Genomic DNA, 15,381 nt, shown 5'->3' on the forward strand with positions numbered 1-15,381 from the left:
CTGTTAACTAAACTTAAACCCACCAAACTAGCAGGAGACAAACCTACCCAGTATCCATGTTAATTAACAGATCTCTATCAGAAAGTTACGTTCCCACACTTTGGAAAGTATCACACATAATTGCCCTCCACAAAGGCAGCCCATCCACAGAGCTAACCAATTACTGCCCCATAGCTATTCTCTCTCCACTCTCCAAAATGCTAGAAAGATGCAGCCACGCTCAGGTCTCAGATCACCTCATCACTAACAACCTCCTCTCCAATACCCAACATGGTTTTCGACCAAACCATAGCACCACCACTGCCTTACTCTGTTTTACTAACACTATCCTACAATGTAAAAATGCTGGTCACCTCTCCTCAGCTACTTTCCTAGCTCTATCTAAAGCTTTCGACATGGTACCTCACAAACATCTCATCTCTCTTCTCAATGACCTATCCCCTCAATCAGTCACCAACTGGTTTCAAAGCTACCTGTCTTACCATCAAAAATCCATTGTATGGCAGGACAACCTATTCCCCCAAACTACCTGTCTTCATAGGGGTTTCCCAAGGGTCCATCCTTGGACCCATACTCTTCTCTATCTTCAACAATCTAGCCTCTGCCACAACACTTGGCATACCCATACAATATGCAGATGACTCTGCCATCATCTACTCAGCCTACTCCCTTCCCAAACTGCAAAATGTCACACAAGATGCCTTTTCCCCTGTTGAAACTTGGTTATCCAATTTCCAATTAATACTCAACTCAAACAAAACTAAATTTCTATTTTTCCAATCCACCAAACTTACCCAAAACCTCTCACATTTTAACATCTCAGCAAAAGACGGCACCACTATCCATCCTACTGAACACACCAAATTGCTAGGAGTGGAAATAGACAATAAACTGAACTTTGACATTCACATATCCATGACCATAAAAAAGTCCACAAAAAATTAGGATCTTTATATAGAAGTCAGCAACTACTTACCAGAGCCACAAAGATTTCAGTAGCAAATTCTCACCTTATCTCCACCCTACTTTACGCCTCTCCAATATGTACAAACCTAAAACAATGCGATCTAAATAAACTTGAAAATTGCTACAACAAAATTGCCAACTTTGCCACAGGGGCATCCTCCTGTAGTCACCATTGTCTCTCACTAGCAGAACTGGGCTGGCTTGAGCTCCCCCACCTCCTTCAATGGTACCATCTGGCACTCACCCACAAACTAGTAAACCATCCACTAAAAGTACCATTCCTTCAGGATCTACTCCAACCCTATCTTACCACCAGACCTCTAAGATCCAGCAACAAAAACCTCCTTCTGGTCACAAGAGCCAATAACTCTGCTGGAGAAGCATTATTCTCCTGTGATATAGCCAAACTATAGAACTCCCTCCCACCCTCATTTACCTCTGCAACATCATGCACCCACTTCAAATCTTTACTAAAAGCACACCTGCTTACTTGCATAAAATGCCCTTGCAAATCCCCCTCAATGAGCACCCACTCCACCCACCCACTACTTTCCTCTGCATCCCACTAACTACATGATAATAACAACCTTGTTTTCTCTTTAACCTAAACTACTCACTATGCAATAATACCTTCTTATTGCAACAATTTAATTGTCTGTTATGTACCTCACAAACAACTTGTTTCAGTTGCCAATTTATGAATTTGTTCTAATTCTGTAACTATGTTTAGCATCTGTCACTATTGCTTAAAATATCAGTTCTTGCTCTACAGCTGTTCTACAACTTTGTTTAATCTTGTATTATGCTCTACAGCTGTAAAAGTGTCTATAATTTTATATGATATTTCTCTAATTGTATAATGTCTTAAACATTTGAGTGTGGAGCTTTTCTCCCCAGGTCTCCACTGAAAACGGACCTGTGTCCACTCGGACTCTCCCGGTCAACAAATGTAAATAAATAAATAAATAAATAAAAATAAATAAATGAACATTGCTTGCATAATGTTGAGAAAAGGAAAGGAATGAATGGAATAGCATAAGGTAAGAATGGTTCCCTTCAAACTAAGGAATAGGGATACCAATAGTTTAAGAATTATTTTGGTAAATGGTAACAGTTTAAAGAATACCCATAAAAGAATAACACTTATAGAATGGTGTAAAAATGGGATGTAGACATAATTGTTTTAGAGGATACAAGATTCACAACTGAAAAAAGATTACAAACAGAAAGTGTATGGAATGGAAAAATAATAAGAAATTTTGGTAAAGATCATTGTTCAGGGATAGCAATTTTATGTAAAAAGTAGTGAAAATTTTAGGCATAATATTGATTGAAATAGGGAGACTTACTTTTGTGGATTTAAGGTGGCAGGAAAAAGTTTATAGGCCTCTAGCCGTATAAGCATATGTTACAATGAAAGGGAAAATGTATTCCATCAGTTATTAGATTATGTGGTGGTATACATGAATATTATAATAACAGGAGATTAAGGAAAAAATAAAGAAGGATGAAAAAGATATAAAATGAGGGAAGTTGTGAAATATGGTAAATTGGTATTATGGAATAGAGAATTATGGGAATATAGAAGAGGTACACTAAAATCTGAAATTCATTATTTTATAATGTAGAAAGCATAAGTATAATGGAAGATGAATCAGTTTTGTAACAGGATTTACAGATAATTTAGTCATATGAATAGAAATAAATGCAAATAAAGAATATATTAAATAAGTAAGGGTATAAAAAGAATAAATGAAAAATATAGAATGAAAAGAGAAAAGGGATAATAACACAATTACAGAGAGAACATATTACTATGAGATATTTCGACAATAACTGATCTGAATGGTGGATTACTTTTAAAATAAAATATAAAAGATGTTTCTACAATAGCAACGACTGACAAGAAATAAAGGAAGAAAAGGATATATCAAAACATATAAAGATGTATTTGACAATCTAGAAGGAAATAAAAAAAGAGTATTATGATAAAGAGAAAGAGTTATATAAAAGAAATTATGAGAAAGTTAAAGAATCTAACAAAGGTATTTACTACATGGTGAAAAAAGAGAGGTACAGTGGCACAGTGGATAGAACTAGATAGAAAATAGAATGTAGCCTCATAGCAAGAAGTTCTCCAGTTTGATTCTCAGTGGGGGTACTTTCTGTGCAGAGTCTGTATGCCCTCCCTGTGTTCGCATGGGTTTCCTCTGAGTTCTCCATTTTCCTCCCACATTCCAAAGAAATGCAGAAGCCTAAATGGACACTTTAAATTAGCCATATGTGTGAGTGTGCATGTGAGTGTGTGGTATGTAAGAACAGCTGTGGCAGGGTTAGCCACCCATTGGTGTGAATTTTGGCTCTAGCTGATTGTCACTGTTGATGTGACACCCCAACCTCATGTGTAAAAATACAAAAAGGGGTTATGGATGGATGGATGGAAAAAAGAAAAGCTATCAGCCTATTTAAGCAAAATAGCAAAAGAGAAGAGCAGTGTGATGAGAGAAATAAAGGATAAACAAGGAGACATAAAATAAGTCAGTTTCAAATTATGGAAACTGAAAAATAAAAGCACGTAGAAGAAATGTTTAACACAACAAGGGGAAATATAATAAAATGTGGAGAACAAAGACATTTATGGAAAAAAATGAACAAGGGAATTGAAAATGAAATTACTTTGAATGAATTAAAGAGAATGTTTAAACATTTAAATATAGACTCAGCAGCAGGTCCTGGGGGAACTGGGTTTGAAATATACAAAAATCTAGAGGCACAGCAAAAATATTTGTTACTAGTCTTAAATGAATTGTTAAATTATAGATTTTAACTATAAGAAATTGTGGAGCTGGGTATTAACATTTATGTGGGAGAAGGAAAAAATTAAGACATAAATAACTGGAGACCAGTAATGTTGAATAATACAGATTATAAGATCTTTATGAAAATAATACAAAGAAGACTTGAAAACAAGATGGAATATATTATGGGAAAAAGTTTATATGGTATAATGGGAAAAGGATGTCAAGAATTATTAATGACAATAAGAGAATTGGCAGATGATGTTTTAAAAAGAAAGCAAGAGTTAAAACTTATGATAGGAGATGTTAATAAAGCATTTGACTCAATTAAACATGAAATACTAATGGACATACTGATAGGATATCATTTCAGTAAAAAAATCAGGAATGTCTGTATGTCAGCTTATAGATTTAATAAAATAAAGGCTTTAGTAAATGGATGGATAAGTAAAGAAATAGAAATGGTTAAAGGTATAAGACAAGGATGCCCCATGAGTAGCATTTTATTTGATTTAGTTAGGAATGTGGTTGTTAGTGAAGTAAATACTAAACTGAAGAATATGAAATGCATCATGTATAAGGATGTTGGGATACCAGTATTAAATAATTATGCAAATGACATAACTATAATGGCTAAACATAGTTTAGCAGTGAGAAATGTGATAATTAGTGTAGCTGATTGTTCAAAAGAAATAGGTTTGACGTTAAATAAAATTCAGAAGGAAATGAATGGGACAGGGGAATAATAGCAGATATTCAATTTACAACAAAACATCTTAATGTTTTGGTTATAAATTTTGGTAAAAACACATGTAACACACAATGGGAATCATTATTAAAAGAACTAAAAGAAATTGTTTGTTATCAAGAACATATCGACTGGTATACAAGTAAAAAGTGAATTTAATAAACTAAGTATTGATGGGTAAAATTGCTTATATATCAGTTATGTTTATGATTGTAATGAAGCATTTGAAACATTTGTTAGAGGTAATTTTCTCATTCGTTTGGTTTTCTAGATTGAATCCAGTGAAAATGGAAGTACTATATGTGGAGAGAAAGGAAAGAGGTTTAGGACTGTTAAATCAAGTATAAATCCAGTAGTTTATGCAGTATCTTTGAATTTGTATAAAGTATTGAAATTGATAAAGGATAACAATGAAAAAAAATAGTTTCAAACATTTAAGTATTATGAAGAATATTAGAAAAAAATAAGAAATGATAAAGTAATAAAGAAAAGTTGTAACGGGGAATTAGATAATTATCAACAAAAGATAAAACTATGGAATATAAAAATTGATGAAATAGAGGATAAGTGAAATATCTGGTATAAACACTTAATGGGATAATATTGTTTTATTGATCCATGAGAAAATCTATCATAGGAGAAGATTAATGCAATCAGAGAGAAAACTGAATGGTGTAATAAGAGAGTGGAATATCAAGACTTTTTTATGGAGATTAGGAATAAAACACAATTACCAGTAAAATGTAATATGTCATATAAAAAGAAAAGTGAAATAGTCTGTTTACATTGTGTTGAAGAAGAAACTACTGAACATGTTTCCATTGATATAAGATAATAAAAATGTGGGGTAAATTATATGATAAAAATGGTTTTGAATGTTTCAGCCATAGAAATGATATAGATATAGAAAAGATCATCTATAGATACTATAAGAATATAATTAGTGAACAAAAAATAAGAGTAGATAAACAATTGTTTTATGTTATATAGGTAATATGGAATGAGAGTCTGGAAGAAATTATGAATGGAAAATGGCTTTTGTCAGCAATATTAAAAAATGATTAGATGGTGGTTGTAGAAAAAAGAGTAGAGGTCTGATTTAAATGATGTATAATTATGATGAATAATGAATAATTTTTATGTACAAATAGGAATATGTATATAAATATTTAATTTTCTAAATATGTACAGATAAACATGTAAATATAGTGAATAGATTTTTCACACACACACACACACACACACACACATATATATATATATATATATATATATATATATATATATATATATATATATATAGCTATTTTATAAATAAGATGCAAATAAAGGCTCACCCACTTTTTGATAGGTGTCGTGGGAACTTTTACATCTACTTGAACTACCACCAACTCAAACTCAAACAGATGAGGCCTTGGTTTAGTGTCTCATGTGAAGGATGACAGTCTGAGAAGTGCATTATCTCCCTTATGCAAAACTACAATGTCAGCTCTCAATCCACCTGGTGGGAGACTAGAACCCACAGTCTTATATACCAAAGGCCAGAGTGTTGTCTGTTGCATCACACTGCTTAAGTATGCCAGAGATTTCTGGACTTCATTTATTAACAAACTCCTTGGATTAGTCAGTCCACATCATATCCAGAGGTGATAAAATCCTGGACTTGGACTTTACCCATTTGGGCAGCTTTGCTCCCCACTAGTTGTATCTTCCTCCCTGGTCAAATCAGACCACAGGTCAGTCACATTCACCATAAGACTGAAGACTGAAGCATCTTCCAGTACCTCCTTATTCAGAGATTACGTGAAAGCTAACCTATTAAAACTGAGCAAAGTCCTCGCCAAATTCAAAAGTCTTTTCCATTTTGATGACACCACTGCTTATAAGAAATCCTTCACTGCCAAATTCTATACATATGTAAATAGTTGCATAGATTTCTCTGTTCCCCTCAGAAGTGAATACAATGTCAAATTCAAAAAATAAAGCCCTATGGGGAACACAAATATAAGCAGGTTTTTAATAAAAGAAAAACAAAATGGCAGTGCACATATAAAAAAAAAAATCTAAGTTTATAGGTTCATAGGTAAATACTGGGCAATCAGTCTGCAGACCATTTCAAGCTTATTCCAAAACACCTATTCAAAATTTCCCTCCAGCCTCAAGGAGGACAAGAGAAGGTAAACTGTGAGAGAATTTGAGGCTGTCCATCCAATTATCTAGGTTTACCTTGAAGTGGGCAAGGTTGTTACTCTGCTTGACATGTAGTGGAATTTTCTTACAAAGGAGAGGGATACTTTGGGATATGAATCTAGCACGACAAAGCATCTTATTTATCTGCTGATGAAGGGTTAGTTCCTTTAACAGAATATTTGATGTATCATCAGTTCTGTGAAGGAACAGGGGATCAAATAGGGTTGGGTCTTTCATGATATAAAAGGCAGTAGGAGACTGGAGTACAGAGAAAGGGATGCCAGTCTCACCTGATGACTAAGATATTTGCGGACACTGATCTTTTTACTTATGAATCTCTGAAGGGTCTCTCAAGTTGTGTAATATGTTTAGATAAATACATGCCAAAAGTGCATTATATTTAATAATGGGTCTGATAAGATATTAGTAAAGGGGAATTAAGACTTCTTTGGATCTAGTGTAGATGCCTTTGGAAATTAGATAAAAAAAGCTTTCCAAACTGCTTTGGAGACATGATGATCAAATGATAAGAAATTATCAACAAGAATACCGAGATCCTTTTCAGCATTGTCTGGTTGGAGGGATGCACCTCCTATACAGTAAGTGAAAATGTTTTGTTTACCAAAATGAATTATGCTACAATGTTTTACATTTAATTTGAGACCATTGTCTTTGTATCAATTAACATGCACTATGAGGTGTTGGAGAAATTATAGTCAGTTGAAGATTGAATAAGAACACCCAATTTACAGTCATCTACAAACTTAGTTAATTGAAGCCCAGAATTGCTAATTGCTGCCCTGAAGGTATGAGAAATATATGCCAAATATAATAGGGCACAAAACTGAGCTCTGTGGTACATCGCTGGTAACTGTTTTGCTTTCAAAAGTGGCGCCTGCTACTCTAACCACACTGGTTCTGTTAGACAAGCAGTTAGCTACCCATCATACAATATAAGGATTTATATTCAGATTTACAAGACAGATAGTTGAGGAGAAGCTAGAGATGAGGAAAGAGCTCAACTAGGCATTCCTAGATTTGGAGAAAACACATGATAAGGTCCCAAGAACGTTGATTTGGACAGTACTGCTGCTGTTTGAAGTCCCAGAAACATGGATAGAATTAGTGCAGGCTATGTACAGGGACCCAATAACTCAAGTTTAAACAGTGTTCTGTCTCACAGATTGGTTCCCAGTGGGAGTGGCTATACACCAGAGTTCAGCTCTGAGCCCATTGCTGTTCATACTGGTGATGAACTGCATTAACAAAAAGGCCGGAAGGGACAGATCAACAAACCTAGTGTATGCAGATGATGTGACATTACAGGCAGACTCTGAGCAAGAGCTTCAGCAAAGGATAGGGAAATGAAATCCAAAACTGAAGGTACATGGGATGAAACTAAATACAGATAAGACAGTGGTAATGGCAGCAAACTGGGAAAATCAGAAGAAGCTGAGAAATGAGACAGAAGGGAAGATAGTGGAACAGGTAAATAGTTTCAAGTGTCTAGGAGGGGTGGTTGAGGAGAAGGTAAGTCTGAATGAAGAGGTCAAAGCTAGATGCAAAGGGGATGCAGCCAACTGGCATAGAGTGTCAGGTCTAGGGTATAGCAGACGAATGCCAAAGAAGCTGAATGTAAGGTGTATAAAACAGTGGTGTGACCAGTACTGGTATATGGTACAGATACCTGAGCAGCAAAGGCAGAGGAGATGAGGAAGCTAGAGGTGATGAAAATGAAGAGCCTGAGAAGGGTGGTAGGATGCACACTGTGGGGCAGACAAAGAAATGAGATCATAAAAGCAGAAGCCAAAGTAGCTCCAATTGCAGAAAAGATCAAAGAGAACAGATTATGGTGGTTCAGGCACATGTGCAGAAAAGCAGACGACAATCTGGTGAAGAATATTTAGGACAGACGGGAAGAAGGTAAGAAGAAATGAGAGCATCAGGCAAAGAGGTGGATGGATTGTTTGAGAGAAAATCTGCAACAGTCAGGCATAAGTATCGAAGAAGGCAGGATTGTGGCATTGAATCGAGAGAGATGACGACCATTAATATCACACCCCCACCCCATGTAGAAAATGGGAAGAAGGGGTTTGATGATGATGATTCAGATTTACAAGTCTATCAATAATAATGCTTGCAAGGGGAATAGAGTCAAAGGCCTTGCTCAGGTCTAGATATGCTATGTGCACTGCATAACCACTATCCACTGCTTCAGTTACTTTTTCAAAGAAATGAATGAGTTTACATGTTAGGACCTTCCTTTGATAAAGCCAAATTTATGAGGACTCAAGATTAAGAGATTTTCAATGTCCAAGTTAATGAAGTTTGCAATAATGTATTCTGTTGCTTTACATATGAGACTAGTGAGACTAATGGGTCTACAGTTACTAGGGTCCATGGTTAGGCCACCTTTGTGTAATGGCATTACAGTTGCTGTTTTCCAAGCTTTTGGAATGTAATTGGTGGAGAGGCTTAGATTAAAGAGTTTAAGTAGGGTTTCAAAAAGGCCATATTTGGCGCTGATAATCAGGTAACCTGATAAGTTGTCAAGGCCTATGGATGAATTGTTCTTAGCTTTTGAAAGGGCTAAGAAAACTTATTCCAGTTGTAATTAAAGTGGTGGCTGGGATTGTGGAACCTGTCATATAGCTATAACTGTAGATGAAAAAAATACTCAAATTTGTTAGCTAGGACATTATCTATTTCCTTTGGGCCAGACAGTATAGTAATAGTGTGGACTAGGGCATAATTTCCATTGGATATAGGAATAGACATGAACTATGGATTTGCAAGAAAATGTGGCTTATAATGAGTGGAGTTTTGTTGACTTTGCTAAACTGCAGGGTTTTAGTTCTTAACATCTTGAGATAGTTAAAGAAAGGTGTACAGTTATTTTTGGTTTTAGTTGCTATTTTAAGTTCATACTCAGCTATGAGCATCCTAATGGTTCCCTTAAGCTCTTTATTAGTTTGCTTAAGTGTGTTCTTAAAGTAGGTAGAATGAGATCTCTCATAAGCATTAAGCAGTTTCTTTCTCTTGTTATATAATTTAATATTTATACAGGTATTCCACCACAGGTGATTGCTTTTAAACTTTTCTTTATATTTGTTGCAGATAACATTTGCCTTATCAATACAACTATTTAAGTGGGAGTAGAAGTCAGAGGCATAGGTAGCAGCTTTAGCAACAGGATCCTTCAGAGGATTCAAAATGCCAAAAACACTCTTGCTGAACTAAACAAGGAATTCCAGACCTGAACAAATCAGCCAAATCCAGATGTGAGCTAAAATAGCCACCCAGGTGACAAATGGGTATTATTATTAATATTGCTAACAGGCAACCTCTACCTTGTTTATAGAACTTCAACAGACTCTATTCTGTCAGACCTATTACGAATTAATATGTCCAATGACATCTTAAACACCTGCTCAGTGGATCTCAATCTCTTTCGTGTAAAATAAATAGAATGTGTTGGAAGGATAGGTTTGTATCACAAAGAAACTATTTCTATGAAACCATCTTCCACTTGACATAGATCAAAGTACTTCTCTTACTCTAGTCAAATGTGATGTGGATGAATGGATGGGTAGCTACAAATTCATCAAAAGTTTAGCACCCATGTCACTAATGGATAGGGAAACATAAATGCCTAATATATCCTTGTTCAGCCATTCTTTGGGTTATTCATGTAGGTTCATAGGTTCATACTAGGCTATCTGCCCTAGGGCATTTATAAGCCTAGCCAGAGTGTGTTTGGCTTTCGCCACCCATTTTAAATTAATTTTGCTATGCCCTTTTTCGAGGTTAGTATACTGTGCCTCTGTCTAACAGTGACACAGAAGTGATACCCGGGGTAAACCTACGATCTCCCATCCACTCATCAAGATTCCTCTTGAAGAGAGTCAATGAGGGACTCTGCCTAACCTGGACTGGGATTTAATTCCAGAGTGAAGGGAGCCTCTGGGTTATGAATCTGTCCCTCCAGCATGTCCTATTTATTCCAGTGCTGAGGTTCAAGTCTCTCGAGTGCGTAGCTCGATGGGATCTGGATTTTCTGAGGTGCAGCATGTCCATTAATTCTGGGTTGGACATGGCTTTATACGTCAGGCACAGATCGCCTCTGAGCAGGCGGTATGCCACTGAGTAGAGCTGGAGTTTCTTTAACCGGGCAGCATATGGCATCTGTTTGAGCCTTTGATCCTCTTGGTGAGGTACTTTTGGGGTCTTTTCAGTTGCTGCAGGTGTCTGGTAAGGTACATCCCAAAAGGGGCATTGTACTCAATTATGGGCCTGATGAGGGACGAGTAAAGAGGCACAATTACCTCCCCTGATCTAGATGTGAATCCCTTCATGATTAGGTGGGCTATATAAAATGTTCTTCTAACCACTTTGGCCACGTGGTTGTCAAATGAGAGATTGCTATCAACTTGGGTCCCCAGGTCCCTAATTACTTCTTCTGTACTTAATGGATTACCACCTATGTGGTAATTTGTGGGCACTTTGTTTTTGCCAAAGGGGATGACTATACACTTTTTGGCATTTAGCTTGCGGCCATGCCTCTGGCACCAGTTGTCTGTTTCTATGAGGCCCTTTTGGAGGATGCTTATGTCAGCTGGAGAGTCAATTATGGTGCCCAGTTTGCAGTCATCTGCGAACTTGGTCAGCCACAGTCCTTTCGTGTTGGCCTGTACCTCCGAGAAATATATACCGAACAAGAGAGGTCCCAGGACTGAGCCTTGTGGGACGCCACTTGTAACTGGTTTGGAGTCTGACATGGCTCCAGCAATTCTAACCATGTGGGTTCTGTCCTTGAGCCAGTTTGCAACCCATCTAGTGACATAGGGGTTTATATTTAAGCTGGTGAGCTTATCTATAATGCCCAAGTGGGGTACTGTATCAAAGGCTTTTGCGAGGTCCAGGTAGGCTGTGTGGACCACCTTCCCCTCATCAATGGCCTTGGTGACTGTTTCAAAGAAATCGACCAGGTTTAAGAGGCAGGATCTGCCCTTAACAAAGCCAAACTGGGTAGGATCCAGTGTCTGTAGGTCCCCAATATCTTTATTTATGAGGTCCATGATGATCCTTTCCATAGCTTTGCAGACCAAGCTAGTCAGGCTTATGGGGCGATAGTTTCCAGGATCCGTTGAGGCACCACCTTTGTGGAGACGGACCACTGTTGCTGTATGCCACTCTTTGGGTACATATCCTGTAGTAAGGCTGAGATAGAACAGTAGTTTTATGTTTGGTTTTAGCTCTTCTTGGAGTTCATGTAGGATGCAGCCCGGGACACTGTCTGGTCCCATTGATGCTGTGTTTTTTGCTTTGGAGATGGCGGATCTTACCTGAGCATCTGAGATGTCAGGGGGGCAGCACTCTGCTGGGATAGATATTTGCCCTTTTGGTGGGGAGGGGGGGGGAGAAGTTTGAGCTGAACCTGTCAGCTAGGATGTTGGCAATGTCTGTGGGTTCGGTGTATTTTTTGTCATTTTGGACTAATTCTGAGCATATCTGGGAATTCCCACCCAGGTGCCTAACATAACTAAAGAAAGCCTTGTGATTATCCTTAGTGTCCTGTGCAATTTTTCTCTCGAAGCTGGCCTTAGACAATTTTATGAGTGCCCATAGTTTTTGCTAATACTGATCAGAGATGCCTTCCCTTTTTGGGATTTTGCTCTATCGTGTAGTAGCTTCCTCCTTCTATTGTATAGTTTGTTTATGGCTGGGGTCCACCAGACAGGACGTCTGCCTTTGGAGGATTGGGTCTTGGTTCTATTTGGGATTGCAAGATCCATGCATTCCTGAAGGTGTTCATAGAATGCGTTTATAAAGGATTCTGCAGTCTGGGCCATATTTTCCACAGGCCCGGGGGCTTTGAAGGATTCCACCTCGGTTTTGAGGAGTGTGAAATTTGCTTTAGAAGTTTTTCAATGTGGTTTTCTGGGCAGGGGGTGGGGTCGGGATGTGAATATCCAGTGAGATTAGTTTATGGTCTGATCTTACCAGTGAGGGATACACTTCTGGTCTGGAGCATAGAGTCCCCATGTTGGTGATGATCAGGTCCAGTATGTTTTCCCCTCTTGTGAGAGTGGTAACAAGTTGTTCCATAGCATTTGAGTTTATAAATTCTAGGAACCTTTGGGCTAGGGTGTTGGAGCTAGAGTAATGCTCCCAGTCTATGTTTGGGTAGTTGAAGTTACCCAATATAATGGTGTTTGGAGAGACCTTCATATTTTCCAGTGTTCTCAGGAAGGCCGAGTGGGGTTCCTGGGTTTGGGAGGGTGGTCTGTAGCAGGCTATAAACTGGAAGGCAGTTTTACCCACTGTTAGTTGCACATGGATAGTCTCTGATGCTTCGTGCTGTGCCACCAACCTGGAGGTGTGGATATCTTTGACGAATATTGATACTCCTCCTCCTTTTGTGGTTCGGTCCAAGTTTTGGGGCCGAAAAACATGGTATGAGGTATAACCTGGTAGTGCTGGGGTGCTCTCGGGAGCCTTGAACCAGGTTTCTGTTACTGCACAGATATCGATGTTCTCCATGCTAAGGAGAGTTTTGAGTGCGTGCATCTTGAGGTTTAGACTTCTGGCATTGAGTAGCATTTTTTATAGTTTCTTATCCCTTGTGATACCTATGGAGGTGGGTTTGTCTTTTGAGCCTTGCCTAAAAAAGGCACTATGGGGGTGGCAAGAGCCTTTGCCAATATCCGAAAGCCCAGGGGGTGACAGGTGCAAGCCGTCCCTAGCGAAGCATCGTGGCTTGTCGAGCATGTCATCCCAGGCAGACAGGCATTGGATCCCCTTTGAATGACACCAATACTTAAGCCAATTGTTGAAATTGATCATCTCGTCTTCATATTGTGGCATCATTCTTGGTGAGGGTAAGATGCTACTCAAGGTCAGAGTCATACTGGCCTGGGCTACATGCTCAGAGAGCTCCTCTATGTCTCTTTTCATGTAGTCCAGGGAGGTACGTCTCTGGTCATTCACACCAGCATGGACAATGACTGAGTCATATTTGTACTTGCCTTGGAATGACCTGAGTGCTTGTGTTATGTGGCGGATCCTAGCGCCCAAAAGGCAGCTCACCGTGACCTTCTCCTTGTTCAGCCTGGTGAGCGGGACGTCAGTGTGCCTGATGATAGAGTCACCTATTACAAGTGTATCAGGTGTGTTGTTTAGCCTTAAGGGCTGTGACTGTTCGGCACACTGGCTTTGTGAGCTATGTGTTGCACGTGTTTTGTTTTGGGGTAGCGGTTGCTTGGGTGTCTGCTTTGGAGGTCTCTGCTGCTTAGGCAGATTTTTATTTAGAGCCTCCGAGTATGTTTTTGTGTGTTTATGTGTTTGGTTTGCTGTCGTGGTAGGTCTATGTGAGACTGGAATTGTAGTGAGTGTGGTTTCCTTCTCCTCCTGACTGGTTACGCCAGTACTGAGTTGAGAGAGCTTAGCCTCCTGTTTGGCTATATGGTTGCATCTCTCACATGTGTTGGGATTTGTTGGGAGGAGGAGAGGGTTGCCTGTGTACATGAGGCAATTGTAACATTGCCTCAGGATTCCCAGATTCACCAGCTGGACCGGAGAGGAGATTGACAACTGACCTTTGGACATGCTAGAATAGTATTGAGAATTCCTTTATAATTGAAAAAAAGGGCTAATGGGGAACAAGGTACTCAAGGGGAGTTTGTGAGGGTGTAGTGCTTTTAATTATTTAGTGCTGACTTAGTGAGCAAGTGCCAGGTAACTTAAATGCAATGTGTTACAGGTAACTTAAATGCAAAAATGACAAACTGTAACTTTCTTTCAAGTGAAACAAGGAAATAAGTACAGTAAGCTAGGGATTCACAGAAGCGCTGAAAAGCCACGTTTTAGGTGAAATTAGCATTTCAGGGAAATAAGCAAACAAACAACAAGCATACAAACAAAGCTAGATTCAGCAGGCCTGGATCTAGTCTATGCTACAGCAAACAAGGTGTACCAATTTCAGTAAGAAACAGTTCAAATATGCAGGCACTATAAGCCTTTAACCAGAAATTCCCAGCTCAGAAGGGCAGAGTCCAGCCTCTCCTCCCACAAGAGTGCAGACCACGAACCTTCTTAATGTAAAATAACTGGTCTGAAGCCCAAGTGCTTAAACCAGAACTAAAACACTTTTAGAATAACAGACACTGAGCCCTCAATCAGCAGTTCCCAACTTAGAAGGATGTAAGCTACCTGTCCTGCCACCACAGTGCAGGCCACAAACCTTCTTAATGTAAAACAACTGGTCTGAAGCCCAAGTGCTTAAACTAAAAGGCTTAGAATGAGTTACACCAAGCAGTAATAAATACAACTGAGTACTTTTAAGATGACACAAAAGCAAAATAAAGTAGGAAGAAACACAAATACAGTAAAAGCAGATACATTTTTTTTTAAGTGGAAAGAGAGAAAGGAAAGAGAGAAAGGAGTAGCAGAAACTAAGCTGATTGGCCTTCTCAAATGTTCTCTCTGTACTGGGTAGAATGAGGTAATGACACTAGACTGGGAGGAGGGTCCCAGATCAAATTTATACTAGGGCGGGCAACTGCAAAGCCACCAACTATAAAAACACTATACCAACATGGAGGGAGGGTGGGAAACAAACTGCAGAAATGTTTCTCACACCTGAAAAGCAGCAGTGAGCCTTTAAATGAAAGTTTTAAA

This window comes from Protopterus annectens, chromosome 2.part1 (genome assembly GCF_019279795.1).
Source record: "Protopterus annectens isolate FY-2018-M chromosome 2.part1, PAN1.0, whole genome shotgun sequence".
Classification (NCBI taxonomy): Eukaryota; Metazoa; Chordata; order Ceratodontiformes; family Protopteridae; genus Protopterus; species Protopterus annectens.